This window comes from Oryctolagus cuniculus, chromosome X (assembly GCF_051225735.1).
Source record: "Oryctolagus cuniculus isolate XC-2025 breed Fujian yellow rabbit chromosome X, ASM5122573v1, whole genome shotgun sequence".
Taxonomy (NCBI): Eukaryota; Metazoa; Chordata; class Mammalia; order Lagomorpha; family Leporidae; genus Oryctolagus; species Oryctolagus cuniculus.
In genome coordinates this window covers 35,869,660-35,894,431 of record NC_142888.1, presented here as the reverse complement: position 1 = coordinate 35,894,431, position 24,772 = coordinate 35,869,660, and the positions used below count along the sequence as shown (strand labels likewise).

Genomic DNA, 24,772 nt, shown 5'->3' with positions numbered 1-24,772 from the left:
GCTCCTGGCTTCGGATTAGCTCAGCTCTGGCCGTTGCAGTCATTTGGGGATGAACCAGCGAAATGGAAGACCTCTCTCTCTCTCTCTCGCTCTCGCTCTCGCTCTCGCTCTCGCTCTACCTCTCTCTGTAACTCTGTCTTTCAAATAAATAAACAATAATAATAATAATTCTTTTAAAAAACATATCCATGTCTTCACATAGTTTTTTTTTTTATGAGAGCACTCAAGACCTTTCCTCCAAGTAAATTTCACATAAACAATGTAGTCATGCATCACATGATGATGTTTTCATAAAAAACGGACCACATGTACAACAGTGGTCTCACAGGATAATATTGCCTGGCAATGTCACAGCCATCTTAGTTTGTGTGAATACACACTAAGATCATATAATGACAAACTCATTTAATGACGCATTTCTCAAATACTCCTGTCATAAAGTGATGCATGACTGTATAGTATTATTGACTACAGTCTACATGCTGTGCATTAGATCCCTATAAATTATCTATCCAATGTAATTGAAATTTTGTGTCCTTTGAGTAACATCTATGCATTCCACTGCACTCCTTTCCCATCACCACCGTTTGGCTCTCTGATTCTATGAATTTAACTTTTTACGATTCCACATAGAAATGGGATCATGCAGTATTTGTGTGTGTGTGTGTGTGTGTGTGTCTAGCTTATTTCACCTAGCATAATGTCCTCCAGGTTCAACCTTTATTGTTTCAAGTGACAATATTTCCTTCTTCTTTAAGGCTGAATTATATTCTGTTTCATGAGTGTGTTGTGTTTCTGCATTCAGATTTTTAAACTCATTCATCCATTGATAAAATCTAGGCTGTTTTAATATCTTGTGTTTTCTGAACAAAGAACATGAGAATGAATATATCTTTCTGAGGTACAGACCTCATTTCCTTTGGATACATATCCAAAAGGTCAAGAAACTAGATCAAATGACTATACCATTTCCATTCCTATAGTATACAGGGGTTTCTATTTCTCCATATCACAATCAATACTTGTTATTTTTGCCTTTTTGATAATAGCCAGCCTAACAGGTGTGAGGTGATATCTCATAATGGTTTTAACTGGCATTTCCCCCAGGATTAGTGATGTTGAGCACATTTTCCCATTCCCATTGGCCATCTGTATGTCTTCTTTGGAAAAATGTCTACTCAAGCCATTTTTTCACTTTAAATCAGTTTATTTGGGTTTATTTGTTTTGTTATTGAGCTGTATTATTTCCTTATATATTTTGGATATTAACCCCTTGACAAATATATGGTTATAAAATATGTTCTCTTGTTACATAGGTTGCCTTTAATTTTCTTGATTGCTTCCACTGCTGTGCAAAAGCTTTTTGTTTGATGTAGTTGTACTTGTTTAGTTTGTTTTTCTTGATTGTGTTTTTGATGTGATTTCCAAGAAATCATGGCCAAGAACAATATCAAGGAGCTTTTCTCTCTGTTTTATTTTAAGAGTTTTATAGTTTCAAGTCTAATGATTTCATCTTTCATCTATTTTGAGGTTATTTATTTCTACTTTTTAATTTATTTTATTGACAGTAATTGTACATATTTATGGAGTACAGGGCAGCATTTTAATACAAGGATGTAATGCATAATGATCACATCATTTCTTTGTATTGGGAACATTCAGAACCCTCTCTGTTATTTTGAAATATTCAATTAACTATTTTCAACTATAATTACCCTACTGTACTATAAAAAGAACATTAGAAAATATTCTCCCTAAACACCTGCATCCCTGTACCTATTAACCATCTTTTCTCCATGCCTCCATCCTCCAGACCATTCCAAGGCTCTACTAACAACTACTCTATTCTCTCCTTGGAGATCAACTTAAGCTTCCAAAAATGTGAAAACAGGCGTTGTGTCTGCTTTATTTTATTTAAAACAATGTCCTCTGGTTTCATCAATGTTGTGGCAAATGATGGGATTTTGTTCTTTGTGGCTGTATAACATCCTAGTGGGTATGCGTAATACATTTTCTTGTTCCATTCATCCATTGATGGACATCTAAATTGATTCTGTTATCTTGAATAGTGCTGCAATAAGTTTACAAGTGCAGATGTCTTTTCAACATCATTTCCTTTTGATACATAATCAGTAGTGGGATTCCTGGATCACATGTTAGCCCTAGTTTTCTTTTCTTTTCTTTTCTTTTTTTTTTTTTTTGACAGGTAAAGTTATAGACAGTGAGAGAGAGACAGAGAGAAAGGTCTTCCTTCCGTTGGTTCACCCCCCAAATGGCTGTTATGGCCGGTACGCTGCAACGATCCAAAGCCAGGAGCCAGGCACTTCCTCCTGGTCTCCCATGCGGGTGCAGGCACCCAAGCACTTGGGGCATTCTCCACTGCTTCCCTCTTCCTGGACTGGAAGAGGAGCAACCGGGACTAGAACCCGGTATACCGGCGCCACAGGCGGAAGATTAGCCTAGTGAGCTAAGGCGCCAGCCAAGCTAGTTTCCTGAGGAACTTCAGTACTGTTTTCCACAATGGCTGTACTAATTTACATTCTTACCAGCAATATGCAAGGGCTCCCTTTCCTCTGCATCCTCGCCAGCATTGGTCATTTTATGTCCTTTGATCATAGCAATTCTAAGAGAAGTGAGCTATTGTCTCACTGTGGCTTTGATTTGCATTTCCTAGATGACTAGTGATGTGGAGTATTTTTTCGTATTTTGTTAGCCTTTTTTATTTTCTTTTGAGAAATATGGATTCGGATCATTCATCCATTTTTAAATTATTTGTTTTTCTGCTGTTGAGTTGTTTTTTTTTTTTTTTTTTTTTTTTTTTAGTTTCTTATACTGGTATTCAGGATATTATTCCATTATCAGATTGGTAGTTTGCAAATAATTTTACCCCATTTTGTAGATTGCTTCTCCACTCTGTTGGTTGTTCCTCTAATTGTTAAAAAAAAACTTGTTTATTTTGCTTTTTTTGCCTATGCTTTTGATATATATGTTACAAAAACTTTTCTTATACCAACATACTGAAGGATTTTCCCGACATTTCCTTTTAGTAGTTTCAAAGTTTGGGGTGTTAACATTTAATTTTTAATCCATTTTAAGTTTTTTAAAATATTTGTTTTATTTGTTTGAAAGACAGAGTTACAAAGAGGGAGAGACATGCAGAGAGAGGTCTTCCATCAGCTAGTTCACTCCCCAAAGGGTCACAGCAACCCGGGGCTGGGCCAGGCCAAAGCCAGGAGCCAGAAGCTTCATCTGGGTTTCCTGTGCGGGTGCAGGGGCCCAAACACTTGAACCATCTTCTGCTGCCTTCTCAGGTGCATTATCAGGGGACTAGATAGGAAGTGGAGCAGCAGGGACACAAACCAGTGGTCATATGGAAAGCCAGTGTTTCAGGCAGCCAGTTAATCTGTTTTGCCACAATGCCAGTTCCTTGAGTTAAGTTTTGTATATGGTGAGAGGTAGGGGTCATTGCTTTTTTCTGCACAAGGATAGACACTTTTCCCCACATGATTTATTGAAAACAATTTGTCTTCTGCATTGTACATATTTGCTGCCTTCATTGAAAATCAGTTGACTGTGAAGATGTGTATTTATTTCTCAGTTCTCTATTTGGTTTTGTTGGTCTATGTTTCTGCTTTTATGCCAGCTGTTTTGGTTACTATAGCTTTAGAGCATGTTATATAGTGCCTCCAGCTTTGTTCTTATTTCTTGGTGTTGTTTTGCCTATTCAAGGTATTTTGTTATTCCATGTGAATTTTGTGACTGCTTTCTCTACTTCTGTGAAGAATGTGATTGGCGTTTCCATGGGAATTGCATTGAATCTGTACATTACTGTGGGCAATATGTATATTTTAGCAGTAATAATTTTTTCAGTCCATGAATATGAGATGTTTTTCCATTTTTTGGTGTGAGTCCACCTCCATTTATTTCATCAATGTTTTGTAATTTTCATTGCATAGATCATTCACTTCTCTGGTTAAATTTATTCTTAGGTACATTTTTTTGTATTTATTGTGAATGCAATTGTTTTCTTGATTTTTTTCTGAGTAATTTTGCTATAGATGTACAAAAAAAACCCTACTGTTTTTCATACATTAGTTTTATATCCTGTGACCTTACTGAATTCATTTAAGGGTTTATTGGTGGAGTCTTTAGCTTTATCTATATATAAAATTATGTCATGTGAAAACAGGGATAATTTGGCTTTCGCCTTTGCTATTTGGATGCTCTTTGTTTCTCTCTCTTGCCTAATTGCTATGGCTAAGACTTCCAGTACTATATTGAGTAGAGTGGTGAAAGTGAGGATCCTTCTCTAATTCCTGATCTTAGAGGAAATGATTTCAGCTTTCTCTCAGTCAGAATGAAGTAGACTTAGGGTTTGCCATATATGGCCCTTATTGTATTAAGGTTCATAATTGCACCTCATATTATGTTGAGGTGTACATCTAATTTTTGAAAGTTCTTAACGTGAAGGGATATTGAATTTCACCAAAGGCTTTCTCTGCATGTATTGAGATGATCATATGGGTTTTTTATTCATTGATAGATGAATTACATATAGATTTATTTATGTTGATCCATCCTGTGTCCCTGGGGTAAATCTTATGTGATCATGGTATCATAATCTTTTGGACTTTCTATTAGATTTTATTTGCTGGTATTTTTTGTTTAAAAAAATTGCTTCTGTGTTCATCAGAGTATTGATCTATAGTTTTCTGTTGGTTTTTGTCCTTGTCTGGTTTTTGTATCTGGGTAATACTGGCCTTGTAGAATGAGTTTGGAATATGTCCATCCATTTCAATACTTTGAAATAGTTTGAGAAGTGTCATTAGTTTTTCAAAAGTTTGATTAAATTCAATAGTGAAATCATGTGGTCCTGAGATGTTCTTTGTTGAAGGATATTTTATTACTTACTTAATCTTGTTACATGTTCTTAATATGTTCAGATTTTGTATGTTACCAGGCTTCAATTTTCATATGTTATATGTGTCTATAAATTTATCCAATTCTAGATTTTACGATTTCTGTGTAGCTGTTCATAATAGTCTCTAGTGATTCTTTGTATTTCTATGTTATTGCTTGTAATTTGTCTTTCTTTCCTTTCTAATTTTATTTAAGTTGGACCTTATCTTGATGAGAGATTTAATTACTGCTTCCATCTTGTTACTTACTATTGGTCTGTTTACATTTTTTATGTCTTCTTGATTTAATCTCATTAAGTTGTATGTATCCAGGAATTCATCCGTTTCTTCAATTTATTAGCATATATAGTATGCTACATAGTAGCATACATATAGTACATAGTAGTTTCTTTTTAAAATTTTATTTATTTTAAAGGCAGAGTGACAGAAAGAGAGAGAGGGAAAGACAGAGATCTTCTATCAGCTGGTTCACTTGCCTAGCCACAAGAGCAGAGGCTGGGCCAGGCCAAAGTCAAAAGCTTGGAACTCCATCCAGTTTTCCCACATGGGTGTTGGGGCCCAAGAACTTTAGCAATCTTCTGATTCTTTTCCACCATTAACAGGGACTTGGATTGGAAGTGGAGTAGCCAGGACTAAAATCAGCGTACTTATGGGATGCCAGCATTGCAGGCTATGGCTTAACCCACTACCCCACAACACCTCCCTCCCATTACATATTTTATAATTTCATGAGTTGAATATGAATTGTTTCAACAATTAGAAGAGAGTAAATACATTCTGTTTTTTTTTAAGATTTATTTATTTGTTTAAGAGGTAGAATTGCAAGCAGAGAGGAGAGACAGAATGGTCTTCCATCCACTGGTTCACTCCCCAAATGGTCACAAAGGTTGGAGCTGGGCCAATCAGAAGCCAGGAGCTAGGAGCTTCTTCTTGGTCTCTCACATGAGTGCAGGGGTCCAAGCACTTGGGCCATCTTCCATTGCTCTCCTATGCTATAGCAGAGAGCTGGATCAGAAGAGGAGCAGTGGGGACTTGAATCGGTATCCATATGGGATGCCAGCGCCACAGCTGACAGCTTTACCCAGTATGCCACAGCGCCAGGCCCTAAATTAAGCAAAGGAAAACAATATTAAAGTAAATCAATATTAAATCACATTTTTGAAATATAGAACTGGCGATTTTTTAAACGACAATAGTGGTTAGTGTTGACAACAATTCAGTGAAACTTGAAAACTTGCATTCACACATAAATGTAGCACTGTAAGTTGGTACAGCTATTCTGGAGAGAAGTATATACATGAAACCTTTAGAAATGTTCATGTAATCACATATCAATGATTACACTTTTAGGAATTAACTTTAAGAAAATGATCAGAAATTTACTTTTAGGGCTGGTGCTTGCAACAATGGCATCCCATATTGGAGCCCCAGTTCAAATCCCAGCAGCTCTGCTTCCAATCCAGCTTCTGGATAATGCACCTGGGAAGGCAGTGGAAGATGGTCAAAGTGCTTGGGCCCCTAAATCCACATTGGGTTCCTGGATGTAGCTCATGGTTTCTGAATTTGGCCTGGCCCTGGCCCTGGCCCCAGCTGTTGTGGATGGAAGATCTCTCTCTTTTTCTTTCTTCCTCCTTGCCTTTCAAATAAATAAATCTGTTTTTTGAAATAAATTTACTTTGATATTTAGAAGCAAAAATATTAATTTTCATGTACATTAAATAAATTGGAAAACAAAAAATGTCTAACCATATGAGATTTTTTCATTATATTATGTAAAATGTGAATCCACAGTTGGAATACTCTTCTAGTGTTAGAAAAACATGTCTTTCGAGGGCTGGCGCTGTAGCACAACAGGTTAAAGCCTGGCCTGAAGTGCCAGCATCCCATATGGGCACCGGTTGTAGCCCTGGCTGCTCCTCTTCCAATCCAGCTCTCTGCTATGGCCTGGGAGGGCAGTAGAAGATGGTCCAACTCTCTGGGCCCCCACACCCGTGTGGGAGACCCAGAAGAAGCTCCTGGCTTTGAATCGGCACAGCTCCGGCCATTGTGGCCATCTGGGGAGTGAACTAGCAGATGGAAGACCTCTCTCTCTCTCTCTGTCTCTGCCTCTCTCTGTAACTTTGTCTTTCAAATAAATAAAATAAACCTTGAAAAAAGGAAAACATGTTTTTTAAGAATATTTTCATGGTTTTAGGGGAAAGATAAGAAAAACAATCATCATTTAATGAATAAAATGAGACATACTTAGAATTAAACCTAGTAAGATGTAGGAGTAGCCACTCCAAGAACCCAGCTGCCTCTCAAAAGAGATCTCTCTGAGGGTGTCGAACTGGTATAAGAACTACGTCAAATATCTCCTGAGCATCTCCTCAGCTTTAGGGTTTTGTAAAAGGAAAAACCAAGAGGAGACACATTAATGAGGGTGGCAGTTATATCAGTAGCCACCAACTAGCAACACATGACCATCTCACTTGAGAATTGCCTGAATCTTCTCTGCATTTTCTGCAGGCCCAGTCACAGACTTACTTGGTGTTATGTTGGTAGATATCAAGAAGGAAAAAACTTGTATATTATTGTCAGGACCTGTGCTGAGGCTTGCCTTCCTGTCACAGCAGCCCTGGGAGGGGCATGTCAGCACCCCCATTTTACAGACCAAGAAACTGAGGGTGCAGACACTGCATGAGCTAGACAAGGCCACAGAGCAGCCATTAAACAGAAAATGCAAATTAGGGGCCTGAGTCTAACTGCCCAACCCCATGTTCTGCTGGTGGCACCCCAAGATGAAGGTACCCTCTCCTCCTACATTTGGATGACTGTTCTCCCTCACTCCAACGTCTGTCACAAACAAGCAAATTTTGTGTTCTATGGGGGTCTAAGGTCATGTTCCGCGTTCGGGAGGACACAGGGAGAGCCCCCGTCCCGACTACAGATCTATACTATGGGAGTCCATCCAAGTGTAGTCATTGATCCTCAGGGTGTACACTCAGCTCCCAAGATCAGATCTGTTTCCCAAGACTAACACCATCACACTGTCATCAAGGCCTTCCTGGTGTCCACCAGATTGGCCAGGACAATCAGGCACTTGTGTGTCTGAGTCATGGAAGGCTCTGGTTCATAGTCAGTGTTTGCCCTGCTTCCTTCCAGGGCTGGAGCCCATGGCAGTTGTGGTCCTGTGGAAAGAGGCTGGGATGGCTTGAGAATTCCAGGCATGGAGTGCCCTGTCTGGCCCTGGCTGTGTGAGCCCACTCGTGTCATTGAAGATCTCTTAGCCTGGATTCTCAGTATGACAAATGGAGAGCACAGCAAGTGGTTCCCACCCAAGGACACACATGCTCCAGTGCTTCGCAGTTGACTGGAGACACCCCAATGACTGGAGACATCTTAAAAATCAGAAAATGATATACAGATGTGAGGAGGCTCAAACTAAACTGATACTTTTCCAAAAACTCAAAGCAGATCTCTGTGCATTTCGCATTCCTTCTTATATGAGGTCCTGCCGGGAGCCTGCATATGAAAGGAAGCTAATACCAGGAAGGACTGCAGCACTTGGTCCCCAAGGGCCAACATCAGTTCTGCTTGGCTGGATGACTTTCCTCATCTGTTGCATAGCAACCTCCCCTGTCAGCTGCCTGTTTTTCCTCAGCACTTCCTCTGTAAAGTGTCTGCAGTGGGACGTGATCAGACTCAGGAAAGGCGGTCTGAAACACCATGTTGTTGCTATCTGCTTCCATAGCTCCATCTCCAGTCCTGACTGGCCCTTGAATTCTAGATCCATAATCCAACTGTCTGCTTTCATTCTCCAATTGGGTATCTCTTGATGCACTCAAAAATTTTTTAAAGATTTATTTATTTGAAATTCAGAGTTATAGAGAGAGAAAAGGACAGGCAGAGAGAGAGAGAGAAAGAGAGAGAGGTCTTTCATCCACTGGTTCACTCCCCAGATGGCTGCAATGGCCGGAGCTGCGATGATCCGAAGCCAGGAGCCAGGAGCCAGGAGCCAGGAGCTTCTTCCAGTTCTCCCACACAGTTACAGGGACCCAAGGACTTGGGCAGTGTTCCGCTGCTTTCCCAGGCCACAGCAGAGAGCTGGATCACAAGTGGAGCAGCTGGGACTCAAACCGGCACCCACATGGGATACTGGCACTGCAGGCGGCTGCTTTACCCACTACGCCACAGTGCCGGCACCGATGCACTCAAAATTAACATGTCTTGAACTAACCTCTTATGTCCTTCTCACAAACATCATGTGTTCTTTCACTTGACCTCTACAACTCAGTAAGTACCACCAACATGCATTCAGATTCCCAAATCAGAAACTTACGAGTCTTCCATCACCTCTCTGTTTCCCTCATTTCCTTTACCTTATTCAAACCGCCACCAAATTCTGACAATTCTTTCTCAAATATATCTCTCTCTTTCTATCATCTCAGTGTAAGCCATTATTATCTCTCTAACCTGGCCTACTGAAGGTGTCTATATGTGCCTCCCTGTCTCATTTGTTTTTCCTGCTACAGTCAGTCCACCCCCAGAGTAACTTAAAGTTAACAGTGCAATATTAAAATATAAATCAAATCCCATCATTTCCTTACTTAAATCTCTCATTGCCTCTCCATTGCAATTATAACAAAAGTCAGACTCTCAACCCTGGCCAACAAATGACTTGGACCAGACTCTAACCTTCTTCTCTTGTTTTCTTCATCTCCATTCCTCAGTGTCACTTAATTCACATCCTTTTCACCTTCTTCAGGAAAAATTTGTGCTTTCTTGTTTGATATAATTTGTGAACATAAGTACCTTTACAAAAGTGGTATGTTTATTGACTGCTGCAGTTCTAAGTAAAATTCTGGTGCTTGCTATAAAAGTGCAGCCCTGTGACAAGTATTCCAGCACTACCACCTCATTCCAATAAGAAATCCGCATATAAGCGCCTCTCCTCCATATTTAGAATTTCTGGAAACCCCCTTGTTCAGTTCTTGTCCTGCAGTCTCAGCGTGTGCCAACTCTTCAAACCATCTCTTTCCATACTCCAGCTGTTTAGAACTCACTTCATTCTCACCCTACAACTTCTCTATTCACATTAATTTTGTTAGTAACATGTTCTGTTTACTCTTTATTTAGCTAACTCTTACACATCCTACCGAAATCAGCTTAATATCATGTTCTCATTGTGACCTACCTCACTTGTCTGTCCAATTGTGGCTTTGTCACAGCTAGTGTGAACATCCACCCCTGTTTTCCTAGGATAGCACTGATTTATGCCTATTGCTTTAGCAGAATTTTAAATGCCACCCTCAAAAGTGACACAATTTGGTTAATAAAGTTATATGATGAACTCTAAGTAGAGGTCCAATATACCCTGTTGTGGGATAGAAATAACAGAACAACAGTATGATAGAACAAAAGCTTAAGAGTAGGAAAATTGGAAGGGTACATAAAGAGAAGAGATTATGAAGGATAATAAAGCTTGAGAACAGGAGATGAGGGGCTAAATACAGGGAAAAGAGAAATGGACAAGCTAAAGACCAAGCAAAAGTAAAGGGACAAGAAGAGAGATAATGGCTGAGATAGTCACAATCTTAACTGGAAGTCAATATATTAAGGGTTCTCAACTGGAGTGAAAACATGAAATGGTTCTATTTTTGCCAGTAACAGCTCTCCATCTAGTGAAGTTGAAAACATTCCCTTTACATTTGTGGACTGGCCAAATGCCATAACTTTCTGGTGATATTATTATTAGAATGATCTCATATTGATATTTATGAGTCAGTTTCATTTATTTTGCAACTTGATTTATGACTCAATGTAAACCTCAGGTCTCCTTGCCTAGCCCAGGTCATGCTAGACCAAGGTGTGACTTGAACCTTGCATTATATGGAAAGAGGCATAGAAGTCAAGAATTACACATTTCTTCCCCCCTTTTTTGTCTCCCTTCTAGGCACTGACTTTCTCCTCCGTGGTGTGGCAGGACACAGAAAGAGGGAGAGAAACAGACAAGTAAATCTTTACCCAACCGACTGAGTTTTCCAATCCCACTCTGTTAGTAAAATAACTTCTTTCTCAGGGCTGTTGCTGTGGCATAGCCGGTAAAGCTGCCACCTGCAGTGTTGGCATCCATATGGGCGCCAGTTCAAGTCCTGGCTAAATCAATTCCAGTCCAGCTCTCTGCAATGGCCTGGGAAAGCAGTAGAATATGGCCCAAGTTCTTTGGCCCCTGCACCCAAGTGGGACACCTGGAAGAAGCTCCTGGCTCCTGCCTTCAGATCATCCCAGCTCTGGCCGTTGCAGTCAATTGGGGAGTGAACCACCTGATGGAAGACCTCTCTCTCACTCTACTGCTCCTTCTCGCTCTGTGTCTAACTCTAACTTTCAAATAAATAAATAAATCTTTTATTAAAAAAGTCCTTTCTCAAGTCATACTGAAGAGATTAATGAGAATGGGTTATAAGTATACCATTGCCTTATTGATGAGTAGCTTACCCAAGTGTAGCCCCACTAAGTAAATAAAGACATTTATAAGATTTGGTCACCATACCCCCAACCTGCAACTGTTGGCTTTCACAGAACACCATTCTATAATGTGTACCTCTTTAGCTACCCATGCACATATTACAACAGTACTAGAAAGACCGTAGTCTTCAATCTCCTTTCAGTTACAAATGCTATGACAATCTTAAACCTCTCTCTACCAAGCAATTCCCATAATGGTATCCTTTTCTCAATTCTTTTTTCTGTTACTCAGGTAATATGTGAACAAATCAGTAAGTTCATGAATTAATCAGACATACAACTGAAGATGGAAATAGGTCTCTTGGTGTACTGTGTTAAGATGCCACCTGAGATGCCAGCATCCCATATGGGCACCTGTTCCAAACTCAGCTGTTCCACTTCTGATCCAGCTCCCTGCTAACATGCCTGGAAAAGCAGTGGAACATGGCCCAAGTTCTTGGGCCCCTGCACCCAAGTGGGCAACCCAGAAGAAGCTCCTGGCTCCTGGATTCCATATGGCATAGCCTGGAACTTGTGGCCATTTGGGGAGTGAACCAGCAGATGGAAGATCTTTCTCTGACTCTATCTCTGTCTGTAACTCTGCCTTTCAAATAAATAAAAATAAATATTTTTAAAAAGAGAAAAAATAGATCTCTTATTCATAGAGGAAATCTTGATTATTATATTGTTTATTTCTAATCTAATTTTGTTGTGGTCAGTGAGCATACTCTTACTGAACTTTTTGCATCTATAAACTTTGCAGTGATTCACACATTTTTATTCTTGTTATTGGTATTTTGAGTTTTCTCTTTCTTTGCTCCTTAGTTTCTCGATAACTCTTGCTAGGAATTTATGCATTGTTAAAGAACAAGCTTAAAATGTTTATTTTATTTTTAATCATTTGAGAGAGAGACAGAGACAGAGAGATCTCTCATTTGCTGGTTTATTCCCCAGATGCCTGCAACATCTAGGTGCTGGGCCAGACTGAAGCCAGGAGCCAGGATAGCAGGGACCCAACTGCTTGAGTTATCACCTGATGCCTCCCAGGGTGCAACAATAGAAGGAAGCGGGAATTGGAAGTACAGCCAAGACTCTAACCCAGGCATCCTGATATGGGATATGGGTGTCCCAAAGAGCTTCTTGACCACTGCACCAAATGCACACCCTAAGAACAAACATTTGACTTGTAATTTTAAATGATTTATATGATTTCTATCCTAGTTGTTTCTGTTATTTCCTTCCATATGCTTACTTTAAGTTTAATTTGCTTTTCTTTTGCTAACTTTTGAAGATGAAAATCTAGGTGACTGATTTCAAGATTTTCTGCTTTGTTTTTTTAACAATATATTTATTTATTTGAAGTCAGAGTTACACAGAGAGAGAAGAAGAGGCAGAGAGAGAGAGAGAGAGAGAGAGAGAGAGAGGTCTTCCATCTGCTGGTTGACTCCCTGGATGGCCCCAATGACTGGAGCTGCACCAATCTGAAGCCAGGAGCCAGGAGGTTCTTCCAGTCTTCCACGTGGGTGTAGGGGCCCAAGGACTTGGGCCACCTTCCACTGCTTTTCCAGATCATAGCAGAGCTGGATTGGAAATGGAGTAGCCGTGTCTCAAACCGGCGCCCATATGGGATGCGGGTGCTTCAGGCCAGGGCGTTAATCCACTGCGGCACAAGGCCAGCCCGACTTTCTGCTTTTCTAATGTAATCATTTAAATTTCACTTTATGAAATGCTCTCGCTGTACCTCACACATTTTGATACTTAAAATTCAACTCAAAATATATTCTAATTTCCTTGTGATTTAATCTGTGGTTAATATTTCATTGAAGAATATTTTAACTCATTTATAAATATTTTGAAGTATGTACTTATTTCTATATATTTTGTGTTTCTTGATTTCTGATTTAATTTTGTTGTGTCCAGAGAACATACAGTGTAAGATTTCAAACATCTGATATGTGTGGACATGTGTTTTTTAATGTTTATTTATTTATTTTCATCTGCTTGAGAGGAGAGTAACACACACACACACACACACAAATATGCATACATAAAGAGAGAGATGTCTTCCATTCATTGATTCACTTCCGAAATAGTCTCAACAGTCAGGTCTAGCCAGGACAAAGCCAGGAGCCAGGAATTTCATCCAGTTCTTCCACATGAATTGCTGGTGCCCAAGATTGATTATGTGTATAACATTTATTATTTGTTTTCTATTTGTCCCGTTTGTTTATAATTCCTCTATTCCACATTCCAAACTTATTTGGAGGTAATCATTATTTTTAATATTTTAATATATTCATTTGTTTTTAGCTATCATTCTTTTTATCATTTTTAGTGATTGCTCAAGGATTGCCATGTGCATCACTAACTCTAATAGAGTTATTATTTATCCCCTCACATAAAACATAATAAATTTACAATGGTATAAATCCATTACTTCTCTCAATCGTGTGGTTGTGGTCATATATTTTATTTCAAAATCTGTTATAGACTGCACAATAGAATTTCATTTTTGCTTTAAACACTTAGCTTTCCTTTCTATAATTAATGGGAAGTAAAAAGATAATATTTCATATTCTGATAGTCTTTATTAACTATTTTAGATGAATATTTCCATTTCATCTTATTTTACTTTAGCCTGCAGAATTTCATTTAGTATTGCTACTAGTCCTGTTCTACCGGTGATGAGCTCTTAGCTTTCACTTGTCAAAAAAGTTTTATATTTCATACTCACTTTTCAAGTACCTGAAAAAGTGGAAAAGTGAATTAAAAGTATGAGTTTATTTTGGTGCAAAAAATCAGTGCCAAAATTTTTCTTTTAAAAATTATTATTTTTATTTGAAAGAGTTACACAGAGAGAGGAGAGGCAGTGAGAGAGAAAGGGGTCTTCTGTCCACTGGTTCACTCCTCAAATGGCCACAACGGATGCAGCTGTGCCAATCCGAAGCCAGGAGCCAGGAGGTTCTTCCGGTCTCCCACGCCCTAGGGCCCAAGGACTTGGGCCATCTTCCACTGCTTTCCCAGGCCACAGCAGAGAACTGGATCAGAAGTGGAGCAGCCGGGTCTTGAACCAGCGCCCATACAGGATGCAGGCCAGGGCATTAACCCACTGCACCACAGCACCGGCCCCCAATATTTTTCATAAGTAGAGAATGCATATTATAAAACAACTATGCAGAAAGAAAGAAACAAAGAAATGAAATGAAATGAAGGGAGAGGGAAGAAGGAAGGAAAGGAATATTTTATTCTTAGAATTGTACCTATGAATTATATTGAATTTTTCAAAAACTAAAACAAATTTTCAAAATAAAAAAACAATTAGGCATGGTTTCAAGAACATGTTTGCACCAAAATAAACTTATACCTTTAGTTCCATTTTTACATGAACTTTTCAAAGTCCCTTCATGAATTAATTATACTTCATATATGATATAGAATTTTGACTTGATACTTTATTTTTTTCATTTTTCTGCTTTGAAGTCTAATATATTGAAGCATATATTGAAGCATATATTGGGACTGATGTAAAAATTCTATACTAGCTCTTGATTCTAAATCTTCCTTCCTCCTTTTTCATTTTTTTTTTGCCCTACTACTGGAACTAAAAACCAAATTATTAGTGGCTTCCAGATACAGAGTAATGCACTACCAAAAAGAAGAGCCTCTAGTATCCCAGAAACTGCCAATTAGGAGATAAGACAGTAGCTTTGATTATCCAGGACGTAGGTGTGCAACAGGAAAGGGATGGGGAAGTAAATTCATTCTTCCCTCCTTACACTCACTATCTTTCAAGGCACTTTGACCTAATTTTGCCACCTCCATATTTTTCACAGAAGATTGAAGATCCCTAAGGAAACAAAACAGATTAGAAATACAGCATCACCCCATCCTGAGATGAGGAGGAATTCACAGAACAGAAATATCAGATGGGGAGGCTTCCACCTTTGGCAGTTCTTGGTGGAGCTCTCCATAATTTGGATGTTGAGACTCACCCAGTTTCCTCAATTTGAGAATATTTAGAGGCCAGAGAAACAATGTTTCTGAAGAGAGGACCTCCACAGGGAAATAAGCGAAAGTTCCACTGTTCAACCCCCAATCCTGCCCAGGGCAGCAGTACTTTGTCAAAGGGTGGCCTTTTCTTTCTGACTGAAGAACAGCATCATCATTCCCGGCAAACAACCAAGGAGCACTGACCATTTAGGGCATGCAAACACCCAACTTCAGTGGTTTCCAGGAGACAGAGCAAAGTCACCAAAATAAGGCCTGGTCCAGAACCTTTACAGGAGAAGGCATCAGTGACTTAGAAGAGGATAGACACTTCTGTGTTGATGAGGGTGCCAGGTAACAGTGGGTGGTCTCTCAGAACAGGGAGAGAGATGGGAATGCTAAAGAAACTTTGTGAAAACATAGTCTTGGGGCCCGCCCCGTGGCTCACTTGGTTAATCCTCCACCTGTGGCGCCGGCATCCCATATGGGCGCCGGGTTCCAGTCCCAGTTGCTCCTCTTCCAGTCCAGTTCTCTGCTGTGGCCCGGGAGGGCAGTGGAGGATGGCCCAAGTGCTTGGGCCCTGCACCCCATGGGAGACCAGGAGAAGCACCTGGCTCCTGCCATCAGATCAGTGCAGTGCACTGGCCGTAGTGGCCATTTTGGGGGGTGAACCAATGGAAGGAAGACCTTTCTCTCTGTCTCTCTCTCTCACTGTCTAGAACTCTGCCTGTCAAAATAAAAATAAAATAAAGTAAAATAAAAAAATAAAAAACCCTCACTTTAAAAAACTAAGATAATTTATTTTTTAAAAAAGAAAACACATTCTTTAAAAGTCACATGACCAGGAGTTTTCTATTTGTCTTGTAGGTGATAGCTGTAACAAAAATTAATATGGGTGTGTTTTGTTTGTTTCGAGATTTTTTTTCTATACTAATACTGTCCACTCTGTAGGAAATGAACATGAGTGGTAGATGCCTTAGTGAGTAGCATAGACTACTGCATTTGTCATTGTTAAAAAGTTTCTCTTAGAAATTTGTTAACTATTTCATGATAAATAATCCATGTCCTTTCCTGGGACACTGGAGTGCTATCTAATCCTATCTCTTCACAAAATATTCATGCTGGTATTTTTAATTCATTATAAAAATAAATCTACTAAATAAGGAATTTATATGCAAGAGTCATGAAAATGCTGTTCCCCCAGCACAAATAAATATTAGTAACTATGACAATTAAACAAGGTAATCTTGGTGCAAAAGTGAAAGGCAATGTTAAATATTTATCATTATACGTTCTCTTATAATTCACTGCGAGCCAGTATTAACAGATTCTGACAAGGAGTCTTTTAGCCAAAATTTTCAGTATTCAGATTAATTGAAAGGGAAAAGTGCTTCCCATCCTTAAACCACTATATTGCATCAATCTTACCTTTGCTAGGAGGTTCTTCCCCTTCCTTACATGAACTTGTGTTAGGGGATATATATGCTATGGCCATGCCACTAGAGCTCAATTTGAGTGATGGCACCATGTGATATGGGTGTGGTCTCACTAGTGGATTTATTTTTGGGATGGCAGAGGACTGTCACTTTACAAGAGCCATCTATGGGAACAACCAAGGAGCACTGACAATTTAAGGCATGCAAACACCAAACTCCAGTGGCTTCAAGGAGACAGAGGAGAGTCACCAAAAATAAGGTATGGTTCAGGATCTTTTGGTGGCTTAGAAAAAAGAATTGATTCTCCAGTGGTAGGCAAACTGCTGTGTAACAGGCAGTTGAGAACTGATTATAGAAGCTATAAAGCAGACTCTACCAGCTCATGTGGATGCATATTTGGAAACTGACTTTAAAAAAGAAATGTATTCATCCTATTTTGACTAAATTTACATTAACAGTTAATGTGATCCTGCAAGTATGAACTTCTTGTGCAAGAGAAAATATATATTGGAAAACAGCAATGATGCAGGACAAAATTTCAGATACATAATATACTGAGAGCTAAATGTCATTTCTCAACAGTGTGAGAGTGATAGTGTTCTCTGTTTCAGGAAAGTTATAAAATGGGAGGTACAGAAAATAACCTCGTGTGCAAGGAAGGTCAAGAATTAGGTAGGTCAAAGTAGTTACTAAAGGTGAACTGAAGTATCCAGTCCTAACTCCAACTGAGACAACTGAAAAATGGTGGAAACTAGTATGTTTGCCTGGGATATGTTCGGCAGTTTGGACCTGTTAAATGTCAAGGTGAAACAACTGAGTGATAATGATGTCTATATGAAGGCAACCTGGTTACTATAAGCCCATATTAAGAGTCAGAAACTGATTTATCTGAGGATAGCACATGTAACAGAGGGAAAAGTAGGAGTTGAGAAGCCACTAGTCCTCCTATCAATCAACTCTCTCATCAGACTGCGCATTCAAGTTTCAAGCAGACCAGTTTTTGCAGCACCACGAGTCCTAGGAAGGCAGAAAGGCATAGGCAATATTATGATAAAAACCTAGAAAATGAAAGCAGGTGCCAAAAAGGCCAAAGCATACTTCTCACCCACTGAGGAATGAGGGGGAAAGAAGCAGATAAGAGACTAGGATGACTCTGTAAATGGTTGGAGCTGTTAAGCACTGAAGAAACTTACCTTGTCTTTACATATATGGAATTTACTGATCATGCCTGCAAGTATCCAGTGCTGATGCCTGGATGAGGACATGTCAACACCAGAAGACATGTCTATTTGAATGAGCACGAGTGACATTTCAGTGTGAGTTATGACACTTTGGCGGATGTGTACACCATTTGTAGTAGAATGACAGACGTATGAAGGTATGACAATACTGGTGAGAATCTGACAGTGTGAGGTTTGTATTTGTCCACCACAGGACACAGGAACTCTACACTCCTACCCAGGAGGCCACTCTGCCTCCCCTACCCAGGGCTTTCTTTAAAGGAGAGATACCCACAACGAACCAGTTCACCATTGACAGGCCTGTTCCCAGTTTTAATGCAGAGTCCTCAGGTCAAGTCGAGTTGATGACCAGGTTAGGCACAAGAATGAATTAGGGTTTCTTTGTCTTTCCAATTTTACATCTTACCGTCAGCTGACCCTTAGTGAGCAGGTATGATTGATATGGTAAAGAAAATAGAGGACAATGTATCAAAGCCTAGTCTCCAGCAGTCTGCACTGACTCATCTTTGCACTTCAGCATCACAAGAAAGAAAGGCACTTGGATGTGTCTTACATGCATGGGTGTTGCCTAGCAATACACGGTAGTGCTGTTCACAGTGCTCTAGGATCTGATTCACCTCTTCTTCCCGCGTCTCAGGGAGGAGTGAGGAAGAGGCTGGAGAGACTGGGGCTTTTGTTGAGCTAGCGATCTGTTATAAGAAAAACTTGCTCTCACCCCAGAGACCTAGATCACTAATGCTTGGATAGAAACTGATCTGCTCATAGAAAAATTAGGCCATGTGTGAAAAACGATTTTGTTGCTTACATCTCAAGGGACTCAAATCTAAAGACTAGTGTAAAAATGCTGAAGATTTTCAAGTTTTTAAAAAATTTTTTTCTATTTATTTATTTGACAGGTAGTTACAGAGAGAGAGAGAGAGAGAGAGAGAGAGAGAGAGAGAGAAAGGTCTTTCTTCCATTGGTTCACCCCCCAAATGGCTGCCACAGCCAGCCCTGTGCCAATCCGAAGTCAGGAGCCAGGTGCTTCTTCCTGGTCTCCCATGCGGGTGCAGGGGCCCAAAGACTTGGGCCATCCTCCACTTCCCTCCCGGGCCACCCTCCAGTGCCCTCCTTGGCCACAGCAGAGAGCTGGATTGGAAGAGGGGCATCCGGGACTAGAACCCGGCACCCATATGGGATGCTAGCACCGCAGGCGGAGGATTAACCTAGTGAGCCACGGCGCTGGCCCTGATTTTCAAGTTTTAATCACAGTGTAAGTTGACCACATTTTCTGGTTAACAAAATATAGCTACATTCACAAAATAAATGAGATAAAAGGTAGTGACTTCATAAATATGTTATTATATGTTCATTTGCTTTACAAAAATCAACCACTATAAGAATTATACAGGCAAAAGCAGTAAGTTATTTCAAATTGAAACATCAGTAACTACTGCTAACATGGGATAAAAACACTTCAGGAATAAGGTTTTTGCACCTCACTCTAAGTGATAAAGCATTGATTCCAGTATAAACCACGAGCATATTTGTAATTACTACAATATTGTAATAATTGAATGCAAATACCAAAAAAAGGACACAGTTTTATTTAAAAAAATAGTATAAAAAATCAAATGTTCACATAAGCACAGGAAGGGGGGGTGAGAGAGAGGTAAAACACACAAAAAATTAAAATACCAGACTTAAGTATTAACATAGCAATAATTATTTCAAGTGTAGATTGTCCAAGTACACTAATTAAAGAGACTGGAAGTAAGGATTTTTAAAATTCCAATATACCATCTACAAGAAATTCACATCATAACACTTCCAGTACTGTGTCAGACAGAAGTGCTGATAGTGGGCATCCTTGCCTTGTATTAAATCTTAAAGGAAAAGCAAAGCAGGTATTTAGCTCTGTGGTTAAGACATGTATATTGGAGTACTTAGACTGGATTCCTAGCTCTGGCTCTTGAATCAGGTTTCCTACTTAAGATCCTAGGAAGCTGCAGTGATGGCTCAAGTCTCTGAGTTTCCATCATCCATGTGGGAGACCTCGGTGTATCTCCAGTTGCTAGCTTTGGCCCCAGTCCAGCCTCAGTCACTGCAGGCATTTGGGGAGTGAACCAGCAGATGGTAGCCCTTGCTCTCCCTCACTTTTTCTCTGCCTCTTGAGTGAATAAATTAAAATTTTTTTTTTTTTTTTTTGACAGGCAGAGTGGACAGTGAGAGAGACAGAGAGAGAAAGGTCTTCCCTTGCCGTTGGTTCACCCTCCAATGGCCGCCGCTGCAGCCGGCGCACCGCGCTGATCCGATGGCAGGAGCCAGGATCCAGGTGCTTCTCCTGGTCTCCCATGGGGTGCAGGGCCCAAGCACCTGGGCCATCCTCCACTGCACTCCCTGGCCATAGCAGAGAGCTGGCCTGGAAGAGGGGCAACCGGGACAGAATCCGGCGCCCCGACCGGGACTAGAACCCGGTGTGCCGGCACCGCAAGGTGGAGGATTAGCCTATTGAGCCACGGCGCCGGCCTTAAATTAAAATTTTATAAATAAATAAACCTTAGAGAAGAAAATCTTTCCATTTTCTCCCAACTTACTACTATGTTGGCTGTGAGTTTTTCATAAATGTTCTTTATTATGTTGCAAAACTTTCCCTAAATACCTCAACTATTGGGAGTCTTTATGAAGAAACAATGTCACATTTTATCAAATAGTTTTTCAGCATTGAGATAATTTTTATGTGGTTTTATCATTCAGTCTGTTCATCTGATGTAGCTCTTTTTTTAAACTTTTATTTAATGAATATAAATTTCCAAAGTACAGCTTATGGATTACAATGGCTTCCCCCCCAATAACTTCCCTCCCACCCGCAACCCTCCCCTTTCTCTCTCCCTCCCCCCTTCCATTCACATCAAGATTCATTTTCAATTCTCTTTATATACAGAAGATCAGTTTAGCATATATTAAGTAAAGATTTCAACAGTTTGCACCCATGATGTAGCTCTTTAATTTATGTGCATATGTTAAACCAGCCTTGTATGCCAGGGATAAATCGCACTGGTCATAATATACAATCTTTTTGATGTTTTGAATTCAATTTCCTAGTTATTTATTGATGATTTTTGCATCAATGTTCATCAGAGATATTGACCTGTATTTTTCTTGTACTGTCTTTGTCTGGCTTCAGAATTAAGGTGGGGGCTGGTGCTGTGGCATAGCAGGTGAAGCCGCCACCTGTAGCGCCGGCATCTGGCATATGGGCCCAGTTTGAGTCCCGGATGTTCCACTTGCAATCCAGCTCTTTGCTATGACCTTGGGCCCCTGCACCCGCGTGGGAGACCCAAAAGAAGCTCCTGGCTCCTGGCTCCTGGCCTCGGATCGGCACAGCTGCAGCCATTGTGGCCATTTGTGGAGTGAACCAGTGCATGGAAGACCTCTCTCTCTCACTGCCTCTCCTCTCTCTGTATAACTCTTTCAAATAAAAAATAAATAAATCTTTAAAAAAATTAAGGTGAAGCTGGCCTCATAAAATAGGTTTAAAAGTATTCCATCTAGCTCTATTTTATTTTATTTTTTGAGCGGGAAGAGCTTAAAAGGTGTTGGTAGTAGGTGCTCTTTGAATGTGTGGGGGAATTCAGATTTGGGAGACATGGTCCTGATCTTCTGTTAAGAGGCATTTAATTATACTTCAATCTATGTATTTGTTAGTCTGTTCAATCTTGCTATGTTGTATTTTTCTAAAAATTTATCAATTTCCTCTAGGTTATCCAATTTGTTGGCATATAATTATATTTCCTTATCATCCTCTTTATTTTTGAGGCATTGGCTGTAATACCTCCACTTTCATTTCTAGAGTTTAAGTTTTATCTTTTATTTAGCCCAGCTAATGGCTTGTAAATTTTATTTATTTTTTCAGAATACCAACTCTTATTTTATTGATTTTTTCTGAGTTTTCTAGTCTATATTTGATTTATTTCTGTTCTGACATTTATTATTTCCTTCTTTATACTAAAAGAAACAACATCCAAATCAATAATAAAATTATCTTTGCCTTTGCCAAATCTTGTATCTTTTATATAGAAAAATCCCAAAGATTCCACAAAAAATATGTTGGAGATAATAAATTAACTACATAAAATTGCAGGGTAAAAAAATCAGCAGCATTCTATGCACAAATAATGATCTAGCTGAAAAAGAAATAAGAGAACAATCACATTTATTATAGCATCAAAAATACTTAGAAATAAATTTAACCAAGGAAGCAAAGACTTATACAGTAAAAATTATAAACCTTTGATGAAAGAAATTGAACAAGACACAAATAAATGGAAAACTACACCAAACTTGTGGAAAGAAAGAATTCATATTGCAAAAATGTCAGTTCTACTTAATACAATGTACAGATTGAATGTACTCTCTGTCAAAATCCCAACAGCATTTTTCACAGAACTAGGAAAAAAATTCTAAAATCATATGTAACTATAAAAGACCCCAAATAGCCAAAGCGATTCTGAGAAAGAAATGCAAAATTTGGAGGCATCATACAACCTAATTTCAAATTATAATACAAAGTTATATCAATCATACCAGTATGATACCAGAATAAAGACAGAAAAAGACCACTGGAACAGAATAGAGAACACAGATATTAACCCAAACATGTACAATCAATAAGTTTTGTCAAGGGCACCATGAGGGCAAAATGGGGAAAAGATAGACTTCAATACGCAGTGCTGGAATAACTGGATTTCCGCATGGAAAAGAATGGCATCGTGTTCTATACTTTAAACATAAATAATAGAATTTATGTGAAAATAAAATAGCTGAAAAATCAAAATAAATTCACTTCAAATACAAAGACATATATAGGGGAAAAGTAAAAGGTGGGCAGTAATATATAATACAAGCATTAATAAAAAGAAATCAGGAGTGTTGATATTACTATCAGATAAATTAGAATTGAATGTAAATGAAATTATCAGAGAACATGAAGGGTACCACATAATGATAAAATGTCAGTCATCAGGAAGAAATTATGATCCTAAATGTGTATGCATCAAAGAAACGAAACTGCAAACTATATGAAGGAGAAACTGGGAGACCAGAAAGGATAAATAGGCAAATCCAAAATTATACAAAGGAATTTCAACAGCGTATTTTCAGCAAATTATTAAACTACTAGAAAGAATATCTGTAAGGATATAGAAGAAGTGAACAACACAATCAACCAATATAATAAAGACAGCATTCCACCTAACACCAGCAGAAAACACATTTTTAAAAACACTCATGGAATATTCAACAGGACAGACCATACATTGTAGACAAATTTCAGCAATAATAAAATCATTGGCATCATACACTCACTTGAAAATTAAACAAAATACTTGTACATAATCCATGAGTTGAAGATGTCTCAAAGGAAGTTAAAAAATACACATAACTGAATAGAATAAAAACAAAATATATCAACATATGGGGGATACAGTAACACAGTGATGGCAGAGAAATTTATAGCACTAAATGCTAACATCAAAAATCAATTATTTATGTTTTTATCTCAAGGAACTAGGAAAAAGAAGAGCAAAGTAAACAGAAAACAAGAAAAATGAAAGAAAAAATGAAGCTGAGAATAGAAAGCAATAACATTGAAAACAGAAAAATTGTAAAGAAAATTAATGCAACAGAATCTGGTTCTTAGGCAAATGTCAATAAAATTGCTACAGCCTTAGTGAAATCTACAAAAAGAAAACGAGAGAATACATAAATGACCAATATCAAGAATGAAATAAAGAATGTCACTGTAGGTCCTGCAAGCATGAAAGGTGTTAACAGGCAATGTAACCAATAACAATGTTTATAAAATCCACAACTTAGAAGAAACGGATTAATTCCTTAGAAACTAAAAGGTATCCAAATTCAACCAAGCTATATAACTAGTGAAGAAAAATATTTTTAACTTAAAATCTACCTAAAGAAATATCTATAGGCCCAGGTGGCTTCACATAAGAATATTACCAAATATCTAAACGATCAGTATTGATTTTAGGGGCCGGCGCTGTGGCGTAGCGAGTTAAGCTGCTGCCTGCAGTGCCAGAATCACATATGGATGCCGGTTTGAGTCCTGGCTGCTCCACTTCAGATCCAGCTCTCTGCTATGGCCTGGGAAAGCAGTGGAAGATGGTCCAAGTCCTTGAGCCCCTGCACCCACGTGGGAGTCCCAGAGGAAGCTCCTTGCTCCTGGCTTTGGATCCGCGCAGCTCCATCCATTGCAGCCAATTGGGCAGTGAACCAGCAGATGGAAGATCTCTCTCTTTCTCTCCTCTCTCTGTGTAACTCTGACTTTCAAATAAATAAATAAATAGATAAATCTTTAAAAATATATTGATTTTAGACAATTTCTGACACAAATAGAAGAATAGGAAACACTTCCAAACTAATGCTATGAGCTACCTATTTTCCTTTAAGACCAGGGATAAGATAAGGATGCTTACTCTAGTAACTTTGATTCAATATAATATTGAAAATCCTTTAACAATCAGGCAGGAAAACAAAATTAGAAGACATTTATATTGGAAATAAAGAAGTGAAATTATCTTTGTTTAAATATCACTAAAAATCATAAATATTACACATACACACACACAAACAAAACTTATTAACACTAAAAACAAATTAACAAAGTTGCAGGATACAAAATCAATACACAAAAATCAGTTGTGTA

General features: G+C 38.8%; 2 long non-coding RNA genes across 3 annotated transcripts; one reads left to right on the top strand and one right to left on the bottom strand.

Annotated features, from left to right (window-relative positions):
• Nucleotides 1-5,731: 5,731 nt before the first annotated feature.
• Nucleotides 5,732-16,919, bottom strand: LOC138847636 (uncharacterized). Its single transcript, XR_011385564.1, has 2 exons — nt 16,821-16,919; nt 5,732-6,023 (listed from the first exon to the last, which is right to left on the bottom strand). It is a non-coding gene; the product is annotated as an uncharacterized LOC138847636 (long non-coding RNA).
• Nucleotides 16,920-16,945: 26 nt separating this feature from the next.
• LOC138847525 (uncharacterized) lies at nt 16,946-24,430 on the top strand. Of its 2 annotated transcripts, none has more exons than XR_016227610.1 (2): nt 16,946-17,087; nt 24,098-24,430. It is a non-coding gene; the product is annotated as an uncharacterized LOC138847525 (long non-coding RNA). The 2 variants fall into 2 exon arrangements; XR_011385380.2 differs by lacking the exon at nt 24,098-24,430 and adding an exon at nt 21,236-21,554 and having other exon boundaries at nt 16,965-17,087.
• The last annotated feature ends 342 nt before the right edge of the window (nt 24,431-24,772 follow it).